Below are 18919 nucleotides of genomic sequence, written 5' to 3' on the forward strand. Positions count from 1 at the left end.
CTTGTTGTGTTCTGGTGGACGTCTGCAAGGCGAAACAGCAAGCATTCTGTGCAATAATCTTATTAATAAGTACTCATTAGGGAACGCATAATAACATATATATACAATTTATCTAACAATCCCCCCCTGTTTATCATAAGTTCCCGGAGAACAACACATCACCCATATGGCCACTTCAAAAAGATCTTCAGCCAAGAGATCACACTTCGCTAAGAACTAACTTACACTCGGGAGGAAACTGAGTCTTAATCGGCAAAGCCAGGTTCAGGAAACAAACCGGACAGGTTTACCACAATAGAATCGCCGACGGGGTCGTCACTAGAGAAGGAACCCCCGTCGACCGAAAGGTCATCCCTTTGGAACAACGGGAAAGTCTCAGCTGGTGGAGAGATAGCAGTTGTAATTAGCCTGTTAATTAGGGATCGGAGACAAGGGACGCAACAACATCCACACAAGGTCAAAATGGCAGAGAAAACGGCAATGGAAACCAGGGCAGAGGAAACCAGGGTGCGCTACTTTCCGAACACGTTCAACCAGTCGGTCCAAACCTCTGTGTTCACCCCACTGTGTTCCTTCATCTTCCCGTTCAAGGTCCGCAGGCCCTCAAGGGCCTGGGACAGGCTTCCGCCGGCTGCAGTATTATTCGGAATAAACGTGCAACATTGCTCACCGAACATGGCCCAGACACCGCCCTCCTTTGAGAGTAGCATGAGGGAAGTAGCGGCCAGTTGGGAGTGGACCGCCTTGAAACCTGCCTCGGACCAGTTACCAAGCCTCTGCACGTTGTAATGGATGTAGTTAATCCTGTCAACATTTTTGTTAATAGTACACCACCAACACAGGGCGGATTCAAAACCAGCCGCTCTCTGATTCACCAGCTTATACTCATCCGGTACTCCTCTAGGAACACCTATGGCGTCGATGTAGGTTGGATTAGCTGTGCCCCGCCATTTGGCGCTTCGTTTCGTTCTCGGCCAGAATACGGGCACTACGGACTTAGCAAAAAATGTTAGATCATAAGAGGACATCGGTATCAAATGAACAGGTAGCAATAGGGTTACCAAAGCGCAAATTCCGGAGCTTTTGAAAGGCAACCTATCATAAAGTTTGTTACTATTACACCAAAACCAAATATCACTACGAGCAATGGGCAAAAAAGGGGCAGTGACATTGGCCATGGACCCACACCATGGAGTAGGTAGGGCGCCGAGCTTCTCACCGGTACCAGGTAATCTAATGCATGTAAAATTACCCTTAGCTACATCAGACGAAAAAGGGGTTTAGCTTTTGTCATAGAGGCAACAGGGTAAACCTTATCCCATTTAATACAATCATGAGTGGGTGAAATGGATGGGTTTAACATTAAAACAACAGCACACTTAGGAACTATATTTGCAGGTATGATTTTCAAAAGAGGTCTTGGACCCATGCATGCAATGCAACTGGTGTTAGCCATCTTTGCGGCCTGCTCAGCCGCTTATCCCTGTGGAGGCCACAAAATAGCTGTCTACATCAGTAAGGAGCATACTTGTGATTTTTGCTCCTGCTGACAGGGTGTAATTATTTGTAACGGGACGGTCTGCGACCGACATTGTTTTATTAAGGCAAATAGCAATAGGAAAGCGAGGGTCGATTCCAGAGGACCAAGCCCACACTTGAAAACCCCAACAAGAAGTGTTAAACAAGGTGGCATTTGTAGGACGAATTTGACCATCAGGGAGTGTAAGAGTCAAAAGGAGGTTTGTGCCCCGATTTTTCAAAGTCACTCGTTTAGCAAAGAACACAGCCTCGTCACTGGAACCAGAGGGCCAATACCCTCATATTTGTGTGGTGACAAGGGTGCCCCAGCCGGTGCTAAGCCTGGGCAGAACAAACTCCGGCCAAATCGGCCATCACAAGTTAGTTAAAGGCCATCTCATAGAAATGTGTCTTTAAACGTGTCTTAAATGTTTCTACTGAGGTAGTAGTTCTAATATCCATTGGTAGGGCATTCCAAAGCTCTGGAGCCCGAATAGAGAATGCTCTAGACCCTGCAGACATGTTCTTGGCCCTCGGTATAACTAAAAGACTAGCGTTTTGCGAACGAAGGTTACGAGACGGAACATAAGGAACGACTAGGTCGACGAGATATGAAGGCGCTAAGCCATGCAGTGCTTTATAGGTTAGTAGAAGAACCTTGAAGTCACATCTTAAATGGACCGGGAGCCAATGTAATTCGGCTAATATTGGGGTAATGTGATCAAATTTTCTTGACCGTGAGAGCAGCCTCGCAGCGGCATTTTGCACTAACTGTAGACTTTTAATACTGGATTTAGGAAGACCAGAGAATAATACATTACAGTAGTCCAGGCGCGACGTGACGAACGCATGTATAATAGTTTCCGCATCCCCAGTCGAGAGGATAGGACGAATCTTAGCAATATTACGAAGGTGAAAAAACGCAATCCTGGTTATATTCTTAATGTGTTTTTGAAAGGAGAGCGTTTGGTCAAATATTACCCCGAGATTAGTTACCGTATCACTCTGAGTGATAGTACGGTTATCTATAGTTATAGTGGTTTCCTTAAATACATGTTGATAACGAGTAGGACCAATTATCAACATCTCAGTTCTATCCGGGTTAAGACGAAGGAAGTTGAGAGACATCCATTGTTTAATCTCCGCAAGGCACGCCTCGAGATTACAGCAGTCCTGTGGATCTGTCATCGATAACGGCATATATAATTGGGTGTCATCCGCGTAGCATTGAAAACTAATATTATATTTACGTATTATGCCCCCAAGCGGAATCATATAAATATTAAATAAAATCGGTCCGAGTACCGATCCCTGTGGGACACCACAAGTAACATTATAAAGCTCAGAGGACGTATTACCATGGACCACTCGGTGCGTCCTGCCTGATAGATAGGAATTGAACCAGCTTAGTGCTGACCCTGAGGTACCAACACAACTTTTAAGACGCCCTAATAAAATATTGAAGTCTACAGTGTCAAAGGCAGCACTAAGATCAAGTAGTAACAATACAGACGACGTATTTGAATCCATAGCTATGAGGAGATCTTTAGTCACTTTAGCAAGTGCTGTCTCTGTAGAATGATTGGCTCTAAAACCAGACTGAAAAGAGTCATATCGATTATTATCGACCATGTAATCAATAAGCTGCTGTGCTACTACTTTTTCGAGAAGTTTTGCTATGAATGGGAGGTTTGAAACTGGCCTATAATTACTGAGACAGTCCGGGTCAAGATTTGCTCGCTTAAGTAGTGGTTTAATAATAGCGGTTTTAAAGGCCATTGGCACTATCCCAGAGGAAACAGACAGATTGATTATATTTAAGATGGACGGTCCTAAAATTGGAAATAATTCTTTAAGTAGTTTGGCTGGAAGCGGGTCGAGTAAACATGTTGTTTGTTTAGCCAAATAAAATAACCCCCGAAAAAAATACAATGGTAACACAAACCCACAAAAGCAACCAAAAACACATGGCAGACTTTGCACAGGCCACAGCCTGATTAAAGTACTCACTAAATGACTCTCTAATGCTCATGTTTTTTGATCTCCTCAGAGTCAACACCCTGAGCTTCGGGTTGGTGTCTTGGAAATTGGCTTCTGCTAGCTTTTGTGTCAACCCTGGATCTTGGCACCAGGATCAGGCACTATTACCAGACTTTGCTCACCTTCCGTACTTAGGTTGGGTCTGCAGAGATCACCTTTTTACAATGAGATAAATGAATCCACGTGTTACGTTCGGCTATTTTCAAAGCATTAGGTGTCGTGAGTAGTACCAAAAAGGGACCTTCCCACTTGGGTGAATGCCAATTCTTCCTCTTGATACTCTTGATCAAAACCCAGTCTCCCGGTACCACTTTGGGGTCTTCCTGCGGAGAAATGGGTTCATCATCAGTGTTATTGGTTAGATTCTTTTGACGTTCCAAAATTTTTCTCATGTAATCAGCTAACGTGGCTTCCTCGGGGATCTCCCATGTGTTCTTGAACTGAGGAAGCCTGTAAGGTCTTCCAAACATAGTTTCATAGGGAGTTAGCCCTGTTGTACTTGTAATATTTATGTACATTTTGACCAGGTCTAAGCACTGAGTCCATGGTCGTTTGGTTTCTTCCATACATTTCTTTAATCTGTTTTTTTATAGTCGCGTTAGATCTCTCAACAAGGCCAGCTGATTGTGGCCTGTGGGAACAATGGTTCTTTAGATTTATGTGGAACATTCTCCCAATGTTATGCACTATTTGATTTACAAAATGTGGACCATTGTCGCTGTAAATTGTTTCTAGAATACCGTATCTTGGAATGATGTCTTTGCATAAGGCTTTTGCCACTGTGAGTGCATCAGCATGTTTGGTAGGAAATGTTTCTACCCATTTAGAAAATGCGTCTATTATGACCAAACAATATTCTTTCCCTTCACATTTATGTAATTGGATATAATCCATATGTATTGTCTGAAACGGATACAATGGAGTCGGGAATTTCCCTCTCTGAGGCCTTAAATTGCCTTGTGGGTTATGTTTAGCACAGATCAAACACGCTCTGCAAAATTGTTGTGAAAAAGCTGAAAAGCCGTATGTTGTATAAATAGCTTCAACTTGTTTCACCATACCCCCCGTCGAGACATGGGTGACCCCATGACTCGAAATAGCAGCCCATTTGAACAAGTTACGAGGCAAGACAGGCTTGCCCAAAGGTCACACAAAAAGACCAACAGTGTTTTTTGTTGCACCCCGTTTTTCCCAAGAGAGCCGTTCTTGGGAGGGGCTCTGAGACTGCATGTCAAGCAACACATCAGGAGAGATGTGTGACATCGAATCATGAGCTGTGAGAGACGAGAGGACATGGAGTAGGCCCTCTGCAGCCGCCTTAGCGGATTTGTCAGCAAAAGCATTACCGAGAGAAACAGGATCAGAGCCTGCAGTGTGAGCAGCACATTTGCAAACCGCTACCCTTAAAGGTAGCTGGACAGCATCCAAAAGTTGAGTCAGAATTGCGGAATGGGTGACGGGCCTCCCCGTATAAGTTATCATGCCACGGTTGCTCCACTGCTAAGCAAAAACGTGCACTGTAGCAAAAGCATACTGACTATCAGTCCAGATAGTGACGGATTTGTTTGCAAACAATTTGCAAGCCCCAGTCAAAGCAATGAGCTCCGCGGCCTGTGCAGACATATTGGATGGCAGTTTAGCAGCCTCCAAAACCACGTCGGCAGTAACAATGGCATACCCAGTAAGGGTCACACCAGATTCATTTTTCTTAGAAGACCCATCAACAAAAACCACATGACCATCTGGCAGAGGCGTATCTTCCAAATCAGGCCGAGCCTTTGCAATTTGTTGGGCAGCATCGACACAATCATGGAATTCGCCGTCGTCAGGAAGGGGAATGAGAGTGGCAGGATTGAGTGTCGTGCACCTTTCAATGGTCAGATGCGGCTGAGACAGCAACATAGCCATGCAAGAAAGATAATGCGCAGGCGACAGAAAGGTCATATTAGTCTGTAGCAGAAGAGCTGAGACAGCATGAGGAACCTTCAGCGTCAAAGGATGAAACAACACAACACCGGCACTGCTCTCCACAGCCATGGAGGCCGCCACCACGGCCCTCACGCACGGAGGGAGAGCACATGCAACACTGTCCAGTTTAGAGGAATAAAAAGCAATAGGTCGCAACTTCGAGCCATGTGATTGGAGCAAAACGGAGGTCATGTAATGACCTTTGCAGTCAACAGTTTGGACAAATAACTTTTCATAGTTGGGCAAGGCTAGAGTGGAGCTGGAGACCAAAGTCTGTTTGATCAAAACAAAAGCATCCTCAGCTTCAGGAGTCCATTTTAAGTGAGTGGACATTGAGATGTCTTCCACATACATCAATCTGGACAGAGGAGCAACAATTTGGGCATAATCCAGTATCCAGCTTCTACAATAACCTGTAAGACCCAAAAAAAGACATCATTTGCTTCTTTGTTAGTGGCTTAGGAGCTTGTAAAATAGAGGCTTTTCTGCTCTCAACTATGGATCGACCTTGTGAACTCAGATTGTGGCCTAGATACTTAATTTCAGTGGACCACAGTTGAAGCTTGTTCTTGCTGACCTTGTGGCCTTCACTTGCCAAGTGATGCAGCATTGCAAGTGTGTCTTTCTGGCAAGAGGCAAAATCAGGAGATGCTATCAAAATGTTATCAACATAGAGCAAGATTTGACTTCCCATTGGCGGGACAAATTGGCCGCCATCACCTGGGAGTAAATTGTCGGGCTTTCACAATACCCTTGTGGTAACCTCGTAAAGGTGTACCTTGAGCCAGCATATGTAAATGCAAACCAAAACTGACTTTCTTCTGCAATAGGGACAGAAAAAAAAGCATTGCTAATGTCAATCACTGTGAAGAATTTCGCATCAGGTGTCAACGAATTCAACAAGGTATGCGGGTCAGGGACACAAGGTGCTCTCTGAATAACAGCATTGTTTACAGCTTGCAAGTCTTGCACCATTCTCCACCCCACAGAAGGGGACGCCTTCTTCACAGGGAAAATTGGAGTATTGCAAGGAGAATCCGGGCAAGGAACAATGACACCCGCTTTTAATAAATCAGAAATAACAGGTGTGATCCCCTGTAAGGCATCAGATTTTAAAGGATACTGCCTCACACAAGGGCGGTATTCAGTTTTAGGTCTTATGACAACAGGAAGCGCACCTTTCACTAAACCAACGTCAGAAGGACCCGCAGACCAAAGATGACTTGGGACCTCAGCGAGGATGTGCTCATCATCTGACATCAACACAAAATCTCAAAATGAGGGTGTTTGCTCAACACCAGGATCAGCGTGGATTCCACTAATGAATGACAAGTCTCGAGTCATATTTTGTTTGAAAAGCTTGGTGGAAGGACTATAAAAGGAGTCAGGATTAACCTGAGTCCAGTCAGAAGCTGCCAAGGCATCACCAGCCATAAATCCCAAACTTTGCCATGTCGCGGTGTGAGGCCTGTAGAGAGAGATGTGGAGCGGAGTGGGAGACATGTGCAACCTTTGAACAGCAGGGGGAGCCGTTTGTATAACTACACAAGCACGGCTCTCACCATCATGCAGAAGGAAAGATGCCGTCAAAGTGGCAGGTGTAGCAGCCTCAAGCATGTTCTCGTAGTTGTGATCAGGACCAGGTGTGTCTTTATGCCACATAGTTATGTGTAGTTCATTGGCTTCCATAGCCTGTTCAGGGCAGTGCAAAAGAGTGGCCACCCGGGCCAAAAGAGGGGAACCAAATTCCATCAGTTCTGCATCAGCCAAATCCAATGAATAAAAATAGTAGCAGTGAAATTGACCAAAAATCTGTAACTGGTGTCGCCTTTTGATAACAATTTGACCGTTAAGGGACACAAGGGAAAGCCCAAGGGCAGTGAGAGCATCTCTACCTAGCAAATTAATAGGGCAACTGGGCATCAGCAAAATGGGAATGCAACAACTTCCCCGGGTCCCGTATCCAAACTGGTCGAGACTGGGGAACCGGGGTTGCCAGGCCATTTGCTGCTCTCACCCAAAAGGATTTACCGTTTTTTTGCACACCTGCAGGTGTCACGGTCGGGTGTAGCATGGAGCAGGACGACCAAGTGCAGCTTGGACCAGGGTTTATTGAAGCAACTCAAAAGGCAAACTGACATGACTTAAACAATAACTTGACTGACTGACCGGGACGTGGAACAAGAAAACAGCAGGACATGACGGCACCAAGACAGGACGACAACACCGAACGACAGCAACCAAAACCAAAACCAATGATCCGACAGGGAGAGAGGGGCAGACAGGACTTTTATACACGACAGGTAACGAGAGGCAGGTGGGAACAATCACACTGATCATGGGCACACAGGAGGGGAGGGGCGAGCACACAGACAGAAACCAAGACAACAGACACATAGTGGGGCAGTTGGGGGCGAGACGTGACAGCAGGTATGTCACGACATGCGGTCGCACATGCCCCTGAGTCACACAAAAAGGTTATTGGAGTCCCGTTTACCATTAGAGTTATCATTGGCTTCTCAATATTGTTCATCAACAAATCTTGAATGTTCAAATCTACATCAACAGGGGGAGCTGTTGACAAGACAGTTGTTCCAACTGTATTTTGATCACCGTCTAGTCATAAGGGAGGTCTACTCCCGCCCTTGTAATTACCTGGGCAGTTTCTTGCCATATGGCCTTTCTTCCCACATGACCAGCAAATAGGAGGTTCAGCATTTTACCGTCTCGACTGACCTGAGGCGGGCTGGTCATTTGTTCCATAATTGGGAGAATCACAACTGTAACCCCCGCTACCTCTGCCACGGAATTTGTTACGACCACGCCCCCCTAGGCGTGGTTCGAAGGTCCTATTTTGATAGAACACTTCAGACTGTCCTCCTTCAACAAAAAACACGGTGTCTTTTTTCCCCTTCTCCTTTGCTCTTTTTGAATTGACAACTTTTTCGGCGTGTATTGCATGATCAATGAACTGTGGCTAGGTAGATGTCGGGAAAGTGATCATATGTTTAGTGATCCATGTTTGGATTGCTGGTCGCGGATTTGCATGTAGAGCATTTTTGAGTTGTTGGTCATAAACATCAGTTCCATGCTCCAAGCCACTATTGGCTTTGAACACTCTTTCGAGTCTGTGTCTAAAGTCTTCAAACAACTCATCTTCTTTTTGTTTGGTTCGGCCAATGTCGGTGTAATTTGCTCTACGTTCGAATTTTATTTTTATCCTGCCCAATAGTCGGTCAATTTCTGTCTGTAATGGCACCCCGTTACATTCCAATGGACAGCCCCGAGAATCAAAAGGATCCCAGGTGCCCTTAACGCTTGCCCAATGTTTGGTTAAGGATGCCATGAAAACCTGCTGTACTTCATCGCCTCTCAAATTATACGAAGCAATGAGTTGTTTCATGTCGGTACAGTATTGATCAACATCTTCAGTGGGCAACGCTATACCCTCAATTGCTGATTTTATATCGGCGCTGGTCCATGTTCTGTACACTAAAATTGTGGGTCCTCCATCATCATGAGGATTTGCCACTTCAATCATCGGGTATGCGTCAGCCGAAGGACCCAACTTAGCACGGCTCCGTGTCAACATACCACGAGCACGGCTCCGTGCCAACACACCACGAGCAGAAGCACTATACTCAGGAGGATGATCTGTGCTTGGTAATTTGGGGTACAGAGACGGAAAAATTGGTTCGCTTTGGCCTGCTGCAATCTCCGTCTTTATAATTTGATCATTTTTTTCATCCTCATTCATCGCATTGTCAGCTTCGGCCTTCAAGCGAGCCCGCGCTGACACTGTCTCATCATCCTCCTGCCTGTGCAACATCAAGTTCTGTTTTATCTTTACTTCATCTCCCTTATCTCTCAATTTTTCTCTTATCTGCCCACATTTTCTCTTTTCAGCTTCCAATTCCCATTGTACTATTAGATGATACCCGTCTTTATTCTTCTTTACACCACATTTAGCATCAATTGATTGCTTCAGGTTATTCAAAGAATTCGTTTTCAGCTGACCATCAAATTTGTAATCAATTATCCATTTGTAAAGATATCTTACATTTTCGGGGTCGACTTCTTCCATCAATTTCCAATCTTTGCATTTTAATTCATGTCGGGGTAGCAGTTTTTGTTTGCTACTTGCTGTCCCCATGGTTTATTTCCCAAATTTCGGAGTTGGCAATTCGAATGGCACCTACAGTGTCCTAAAGCCAATTTAATTCACAGGACAGTGGTAAAATATTCAATGAGTGGTAAGTCTCCTTTCCTCTGCTCTCACAAAACCACTGATTACATAAAGGAGAGCTCAAATGAGATCACTCTCAGTCAAACCATACACACACACACACACACACACACACACACACACACACACACACACACACAATGCGCATTCCTATCGTCTCACAGGCAAGCAGGGGAGCCCGCCCTCCCGTGGATTTTAACAAACTCTTTAACCTTCCTATTGTGTAAGGAAAACTTCTAAACAAGGGTTGAGGAAAAACCACCACAGATGGCAGCAGAAAACTAACACATTAGGAAGGTTAATTAGGAGGCCCCACGACACCTCAGCGGGATTTAACTGCTCCAAATACCTGTACTTCTTTAGAAAACAGAGGAGTCCGCCCTCCCGTGGAATTTAACTGACTTTTAAGTCAGGGGACTCCATCATCCCATACAGAATTTAACTGTTTCTAAATGCACTTGATAGGGTCTAGAATTGTCAAGGTTTCAAGTGACCTCTTGCCACTGCACTTTCATTCCTTTTAACAGAATCAACATTCATACTCACAGTCCGCTGGGCCTTCTCCCCGGATGATCTCGTCAACCACTCCGGCGTCCAACCGACTGATCGAGACAGCCCCGTGAAAAGGGTTTCTCTATCTATATGCCTTGGCCAAGGACTTGTCCTGCGTCAAAAAGTCGGCCGGAATAGGTCTATTGAGACCCCGGAACGAGCCCCCAAAAATCTGTTAGGTTCAAAATCAGAAAAAGGATCAGCAGACAAAACCAGTGAGGCAGAATGTTGAGTCTTTTCTCGCGAGGAGTGCAATCAGACTTACAGCAGTCCCGAAATACACTAAAGGTCCGTTAACACTCCTCGCTCTTTTTATTTAGGAATGCCCTACCCACAATGTGAGACTAGCCCCTGAGGTGGGGGGAAGCGTGGGCTTTGTCTCATGAGAAAAGAAACGAGATTCTATAAACAAAAGAAGTCGTAGACAAGATGTCATGAGAATCGAAAAGAGTGCAAGGACAAAATGCTATGTGAAATAAGAAGTCACAGACAAGACACCATGATAAAAAGAGTGCAAGGACAAAATGCCATGTGCAGACATCAACAAAATAGTTTGAGCTATCAACAGCTTTCTTGGATTCCCAGAGATGTAGAAGGTCAGGAAGCTCCAGACAGCATCGTGTGACTTTTTGTGTTCTGGTGGACGTCTGCAAGGCGAAACAGCAAGCATTCTGTGCAATAATCTTATTAATAAGTACTCATTAGGGAACGCATGATAACATATATATATACAATTTATCTAACACAAAACTTAATAAAGGTGGATCGGAATGTTTTCAGAAGACATTTTAAGTCAGTTCCGGAGAAATCAAACATGTCACTACAGGAAGTTAGAGCATTGCGGGAATTGGCAAACATGAAGCACATTGTTGTTAAGCCTGCTGACAAGGGGTCGGCAATTGTCATCATGAGTAGGGAACAATACACTTTGGAGGTAGAAAGACAATTGAATGATACAAAATATTATAAAAAATTGGACCAGCCAATATATATGGAGACAATTCATAGGGTAACGGAAATATTGGACTCATTAGTAAGTTCCAAACAACGACTATACTTAAAAGGCAAACAACAGCCACGCGAGAGACGGTTTTACATTTTGCCAAAGATACACAAAGATCCAGAGAGTTGGACGATCCCGTTTGAGGTCCCTCCAGGAAGGCCAATAGTCTCTGACTGTGGCAGTGAAACTTATTTCACTGCGGAATACCTAGAGTTCTATCTGACTCCGCTGTCAATCAAGCATCCTGCCTATGTCCAAGATACGTACCACTTCATTGACATGGTCAAAGCCTTGCAGGTCGCTTCAGAATTTAACTTTTTCTCCATGGATGTTAATAACTTGTATACAAATATTCCAATTGAGGCCGGAATTGAATGCGTTAAACACATTTTTTGAAAGCATCCGTATACAAAGAGACCGGACGACGAGTTATTGAAATTATTGGAGATCAACTTAACCCGGAATGATTTCATGTTTGATGAAAACTTTTATTTGCAGATCAAGGGCACGGCCATGGGTAAGAAATTCGCACCGGCCTATGCTAATATCTTCATGGCCAATTGGGAGGAAGGAGCATTGTCAAAATGTAAACAACGACCGACCTGTTACGTACAATACTTGGACGATATATGGGGGATTTGGGAAGGATCGGAAAAGGATTTCAAGGAGTTTGTAAAGACCCTCAACTCCCATGATCCCTCTATACAGCTTAAGACCAAATTTCACGGGAATTCAATCAATTTTTTGGACACAACAATTTTTAAGGGACCCGATTTTTTGAAGAGTCCAAGGTTAGACATTAAAGTCTATTTTAAGACTACAGACACACATGCCCTATTTCATAAAGCAAGCTTCCATCCAGTACATACCTTCGGGGGGATTGTAAAGTCACAACTCCTAAGATTTAGCCGGATTTGTACGAGAGACGAGGATTTTTGCGAAGCAGTTAAGATCTTGTTTACAGCTCTGAAGAAACGGGGGTATAGTAAGCCCTTTCTCAGACACTGCCTTCGTACCTTTCAGGAGAGAAAGGTCAAGGGTCAGGAGAAGATCATCCCTCTGATCACGACCTTCTCATCAATCAGTACTCTGTTGAACAGGAAATTCAAAACCAATTTCCAGGAACTGGGTGTCCGAGATGGACTATTTTCTGAGACTAAGGTCATTTCTGCCTACAAGTGGAACAAGAGTCTGGCAGACATTTTGATCCGGGCAAAATTGCCAACATTGAAGTGGGACAAACCCTTATTGTTGGACACTCAATTCAAGAGACTACATTTCATTAAAAATATGGAAACGGGAACAGTATTTGGAATTGACCAGGGATTCAACCCAAAATCTAGAAATTGTGTTTATGTTATTTTTTGTAACAAATGTGGGATCCAATATGATGGCGAATCACGAAACAATTTGTCCACACGCATGTATCAACATCGGTATAATGTGAAGAACAAGAAGGAAATGGACACACCCTTAGTTAAACATTTTGTTGATCATGGTATGGCCTCAATGAGAATGGCGGGATTACAAAGGAACATTAATTGGACAGGTAGAGAAAGAAAAGGGAGGGAACGATATTGGATATTTACATTGGGAACTAGGGAGCCAATTGGACTAAACATTAAGCATTGAATGTTCACCATACACCACTCGATTTGGATCCTGACTACAATCCCATCCCTAACCCCAATCCCTACTCTTTACCCATAATCCTAACCCTAACCCTAACCCTAACCCTTACCCTAACACTAACCTAACCCTAACCCCAACCCTAACCACATCACACAATCCTAACATCAACAATCGCCTAAATTGTAATTCTGCTGCTAATTACAACTACCAAAATATACATATTAGGCATTTTTAACAGAATAATCGATTTCGTTTTTTGCAGAGTATAACATGTGAAAATAAAAAATTGACATTTACAAATTTTCAAAAACACTAAAAACTCTTAAAAACTCATAAAAGTTTAGAACGTCAAAATTTAAAATGTATAAATACTAATTAGTTTAAAATTATTTACGAAATTTTAGAAGTATTAAAAACACAGAGTATTACAAAATGTATTATAAAACATTAAATATTAATTGTTGATTGAGTTACAAAGACATAAATAAATAAAACAATATTAACACAAATTATACATTTGATGTAAAATAAGCAACAGAACGAATGAAAATAATTAGACCAGTGTATTCAGTGGCGTATGGTGAGAAAATGATATAAAAGTCAACAAAAGAAAATCCGAATTAAAAGGAAAAAAGGAAAAGGGACCCGGAAAAAGGAAAAATGAAAGAGTATAAAAGGGGGCGAGAGAAAACCAGGCTCATTGTGCATTTGTCTCTTGAACAGTCGACAACTCTCTGCTCTCTTAAAAAGAAGCCAACTCTTTCACTAATATATATTTTTTGGGGTTTCTTCATTTTTTTCATTTGTTTTGTTTTGATAGTACCTGATGAAGACCGATTAAGGTCGAAACATCGTATTTGTTTTAGTTCATTTAAAAGGAAATGTTTTGTTGTTTTTGGCACAATACACTGGGTTTGGGTTATTAGAGAATTTATTGAATTGGGGGGTTTCAGTAAATATGTGAATAAATAAAGGGATTGAATTGGATTTCATTGGCGAATTAGTAGATTGAATGTTTTGGTAAATAAATAGATTTAAAAATACATTAAAATTTCAAAACTAAATAAGTTAAAAAACAACAATGACAAACTGGACGGTGGTTAGTCGTGATCGGAGGGGACCACGTCAACTGCCCAATTTTTTGGACAGGGAGGATAGGGGATCCTGGGACCGGGAGGTCCATGCACCTCCTCGCTCCTTTTGGAGTGGGTCTCTATACTCAAAACCTAACCCTAACCCTTACTGCAGAGACATGCGTAGGCCCGTGCGTTCCGTTGCCTTCTATCTAACCGACAGGGTCGACGGACCCTTTGGGGAAGGTTTAGCGAGACAAACTCAAAATACCTAACCCTAACCCTAACCCTAACCCAAGGTGGTAGACTGCCCTCTGATGTGCATTCCACCCAGGTGAGGCTCCGGCCAATGGGTGGCGACAAGCTGATGCCCATTTTGGCCTCCTAGTCCGGAAGTTGCACAGCATCATTAAGGTGACCCACCATCTGCGGAATGTGGACCCTGAGAGAGGAGCCCCGCAACCGCGAATGATTGCAAAGATGGTGGAGGTGTTGTCGACCATGGTCAGGCCAGCATTCCCTACTGGGGATGTGTTGGACCTGATCATGAGCAATGCTCTGAATTGGGGTCACACAACATGCCAAATCCTTACCGACCATTACTTGACCTGCCTTACCCAGTTATTGTATATAATCCGTCGTCACTTGCGGGAACTGGAAGCCGTGGCTGACAGGGGCTGTCCTCAGACTGCTGAGGGCCAGGGACAAGGCTTTCAGAGCGGGGGATGAGGCTGGCTTGAGGACAGCGAGGGCCAACCTGTCCCGAGGCATCAAAGAAGCGAAGAAGGCGTTCTCGTGCAAGGTCTCCACCCACTTCAAGGACAGCAAGGACGCACGTAGCCTTTGGCAGGGCATTCAGACCATCACGGACTACAAGCCCGCACCGAGGAGCTTTGAGGGTGACGTCCGTCTGCTGAACGATCTAAACTGCTTCTTTGCTCGCTTCGACGCTCAGAACAGCACTTGCCCGCTGAAGACCACTCCCCCCCACACACTAGCAGCCCCTGCGCCTCTCTGCCGACGGAGTGAGGAGGGCGCTTGCCGCTATTGACACCCGTAAGGCGGCGAGCCCTGACAACATCCCGGGTCGAGCGCTGAAGGACTGCGCTGGGGAGCTGTCGGGTGTCTTCACGGACATCTTTAACGTTTCCCTGCAGCAGGCCATCGTCCCCTTGTGTTTCAAGGCTGCCACCATCGTTCCTGTGCCGAAGAAACCTGCACTGTCCAGCTTCAATAACTACCACCCCGTGGCACTGACGCCCATCATCATGAAGTGCTTTGAGCGGCTTGTCATGGAGCACATCAAATCCGTTCTCTCCCCCACCATTGACCCTTTCCAGTTTGCGTACCGTGCCAAACGGTCCTCTGAGGATGCCATCTGCTCTGCCCTCCACTCGACCCTCACCCACCTGGAGAGAAAGGACTCATATGTGAGGTTGCTGTTTGTGGACTTCAGCTCTGCCTTCAACACCATTGTGCCGCAGCGACTCATCTGCAAACTCGACGAGCTGGGCCTCAGTACCTCCCTTTGCAACTGGCTACTGGACTTCCTCTGTCAGAGGCCTCAGGTGGTGCGTGTTGGCGACAAAATCTCCGCCAGCATCACGCTGAGCACGGGGCCCCCCCAGGGCTGCGTGCTCAGTCCATTGCTCTTCACCCTGCTGACGCATGACTGCACTGCGACCTACAGCGACAACCGCATAGTGAAGTTTGCTGACGACACGACTCTGGTGGGTCTCATCACGAAGGGCGACAAGACTCGGTACAGGTCGGAAGTTGACCTTCTGACCACGTGGTGCAGGGACAACAACCTCCTTAAGCATAGACAAGACCAAGGAAATCGTTGTTGACTTCCGGAAGGGTCACACAAAACACCTGCCGCTGATCATCGACGGTGCTGTGGTGGAGAGGGTGAGCTGCACCAAGTTCCTGGGGGTGCACATCAGTGAGGAGCCTCTCCTGGTCCGCAAACACCTCGTCACTGGCAAAGAAAGCTCAGCGCCGCCTGTACTTCCTGCGGAAGCTCAGGCGTGCATGTGCTCCTCAGGCAGTCCTGTCTACATTCTACCGTGGCACCATTGAGAGCGTCCGCACCAGTTGCATCGCTGTCTGGGGTGGTAGCTGCACTGAACAGAACTTGAAGGCCCTGCAGCGCATAGTGAATACGGCTGGTAAGATTATTGGTGCTTCGCTCCCCTCCCTGAAGGACATTTACACCTCCCATCTCGCCCGAAAGGCAACCTCGATTGCGAGAGATGTCTGTCACCCGGCTCACTCTTTGTTTGACCTTCTGCCCTCTGGGAACAGTTACAGGAGCCTGCGCTCCCGCACCACCAGACTCGCCAACAGCTTCTTTCTCCAGGCTGTTAGGACCCTGAACTCGCTACCCCCTTCTGCGTAGCGTGCGGCACTGTTGCGCTATTTTCTGGTATGTCTGCTGTACGCTCACTTGCTCCTTTTTTTTGCTCCTCTTATTTATTTATTTGTTGTGTTAGTTATTCATTATTTATTCAGCACGCTGTTGTTATACCTGTTCACTTGTCTGTCTATTGTGGGCCATGTCTTGTCACCGTGGGATGGGGGGAACGAAATTTCGGTTTCTTTGTCTGTCTTTGGCATGTGGAGAAATTGACAATAAAGCTGACTTTGACTTTTGACTTTGACTTTATTGGATGACCTGCTGGTACTCATTGCCCCGGAATGGGAAGCTGCCTTTGCGGTGGCGACGAGGTGGGCCAGACGGAATTTTCCGCAGCTCTTGCAGGACACTTTGGACTATGTAGCGGAGCAGATCAGGGCAAGCACGGTGGATCTACCTCCTGATTCACCGAGCCCGACTTCCCCTCCAACACCACGTCCGGATCCGGAGCCCGTGACTCCATTGACGGAGCCTGTTATCTATTGACGCCAATTCGGACCCGGTCGTCGCCGGCACCAAGTCGAGTTCCGGTACCCGTGGCTCTGTTAACGCCGGTCCTGGCCCAGACTTCACCGACACTGAGTTCGGTTTCGGTGCCCTTGGCTTCTTCCATGACAGTCCAGGCCCAGAGGACGGTGGCTCAAGAGGATGGGAAGAACCGAAAACCGGTCTTCTATATGCCCTCGCATTCGCGGAGCCCTACCGCACGTTGGGTTGACGGTCGAGGCCCGACTTCATATGAGGTCGGTGTGCTGAACCCGAACCCCAATCTGGACCCCATCTTTGACCCATTGGGGGAACCTGAACTCGGGTTCCTCTCCGATGAGTCAATTGATTTGGGGGATGAAGAATTCCACGACTCCTCGGATTTTCTGAATTTGAGGGACCCTGACATTGGGCCTCGATATAATCTTCGTTCTAAGCCCCACCCAAGGGGGACCTATGCATACTCGATGTCCTAACTCCCAACCCTACCCCCAATCCTAACCCTAACCCCTAACCCTAATCCTTATCCTAATCCAATTCCCTGTTTATGTCCTACTAGGAACAGAAATTCCAAACAGCAGGCTCAATTAACATAATTAGGACAAATTTATTAGAATCAATTCGGACTCACTTACCTTTGATACCTACCTTGGATACTTACCTCAAATTGGTACCACACCTCTGGTCCCCGGACCACGCCCACCTAAAAAATTAGGAAAGACAAAAATCAGCAAATTATATACGTAAATACCTACCTGAATAATCCACTTACCTGTAGTAAAAAAATGAGAAACAAAAAAAATTAAAAAAACAAAACAACAAAAAACAAAACAATAAAATATTCAAAATCATAATTCACAATATCAAATCGTAATTGGAATACATTCATTGAGGCTAAAACCAGTTTTATTTCCAAAAAAGAAAAAAAGTAAAAAACAAAAACGAGAATTTGAAATTAGAAACTACACCAAACAGAGACTATAAAAGGACGCGCAGGGCGACAGACGCGCAGGGCGTGGAGAGAGAGCAAAGAGGAAACAACTCAGCAGCAATTACAAACAGTAGATTTCAGCAACATTTTCATTTTTTGTTTGTTTGTGTGCCAGACCTGAGGAAGGCCCTAGCGGCCGAAACGTTGTCAAGGCACACTTACATTATATATTGACCAAACAAAATCTAACAAAAGAAATTTTATTAAAAACTACTTCATTAAAAACAACCATATTAAAAACAATTTTGTTTGTTAAAAACAATTTTATTACATATAAAACAAAGGCGAATTCCAGCCATGGAGCAAGGTTGGACTACGGTCCACTATGGCCGACGCCGCCGCTTTGCTCGTCAGAACCCTGGGCTGAGCACTGGGAGGTGTGCCGGACGGATGGACCGTGCTTTTGCCCCTCCTTCCTATAGGAAGGGGGACTCCTACCGCAATCCTAACCCTAACCCTAAACCCTAACCCTAATTTTTATTTTCTTGCTATGGGCTAGAATAAAAATGGCGCAGAGAGGCAACTTTTCCAACCTGGTTAGGGCTATCTCCAACCTCTACACAAGGCAGTGGAATGCTTGAAATCTATGTTAACAGAGATTCTACAGGACCACGAGGAGCTGGAGGGGCAAGCCTTGAGAAGAAAGATAGGTTCCCTCCCTTCGGAGGATGAATCAAGAGCATGGTAAGTGGCTCAACGGTGGGTCCTCAGACGTCTCAACGGTCGGTCCGCAGACGCCTCGTCCTGTGCGGTCATCCCGGAAGTAGTTTCATCAACAGTGGTAGTGCTGGAATCCCCAGGAATGGCAGGGCCTTTTCCTTTGTGGCCTAAGAGGAGATGAGAGAGACACTGAGGGTGAGTTAAGAAGATGACGACGAAGGAGAGGTGGAAGAAGCAGCTCAGCCACCACTCATTGAAACGGCACGAGGCCCAACCCACGGAGGAACTGAGAGAAACCCACGAAATTTACCAGCAGATGAAGGAATGCATT

Source organism: Syngnathus scovelli, chromosome 2 (assembly GCF_024217435.2).
Source record: "Syngnathus scovelli strain Florida chromosome 2, RoL_Ssco_1.2, whole genome shotgun sequence".
NCBI lineage: Eukaryota > Metazoa > Chordata > Actinopteri > Syngnathiformes > Syngnathidae > Syngnathus > Syngnathus scovelli.